The following is a 618-nucleotide window of genomic DNA, read 5'->3' on the forward strand; positions in this document are numbered from 1 at the left end:
CCCCCCCCCCAAAAAAAAAACAACACCAAAAAACACAAACACCCGACAGTTGTTTTCTTTCTCCCTCCCAAAGTAAGTGGCATTTCTGGTGCTCCAACCCTCATCATGAAGGATGACATAATCACAAGGCAAGCTTGGGGTGGTGATTAGGCTACTACAGCCGGCCATGAGAATAAAGGAATGAAAAACATTCTTTAATGTGGTATTTACCTACCCTTGTAGAATAACAAAAACGGGTTTCGGAGTCCCCTGGCCATTAGGTTGCAAAGGCACCTCAGGCCAGAAGCTGTTGCAATGCCTGAATGCTTAGAAAGATGTACAAGCTGCAGTCGGGAGAAAACACCATGCCAGTCGTTTTCAAAAGGGTCTTTCCATAAATTACTTTATTTCTCATTAAATGAGCACAGAGTCATTACCATATTAATAACAGATATGTTTATTATTACATATCCATCAGTGCGGCTTTCAATACCACTTGAAACATGCAAATCGTCCTAAGGACGAATCACTTTTCCAGTGCTTCTTATTTAATACACAACTGCAAAGCCATTATAAATTACTGAGGAGGTATTTGGTTAAGAAATAAAATAAAATAAAACCATACTGCCCATACCATGA

The sequence above is a fragment of the Eurypyga helias genome, unplaced genomic scaffold (assembly GCF_000690775.1).
Source record: "Eurypyga helias isolate BGI_N326 unplaced genomic scaffold, ASM69077v1 scaffold117, whole genome shotgun sequence".
Taxonomy (NCBI): Eukaryota; Metazoa; Chordata; class Aves; order Eurypygiformes; family Eurypygidae; genus Eurypyga; species Eurypyga helias.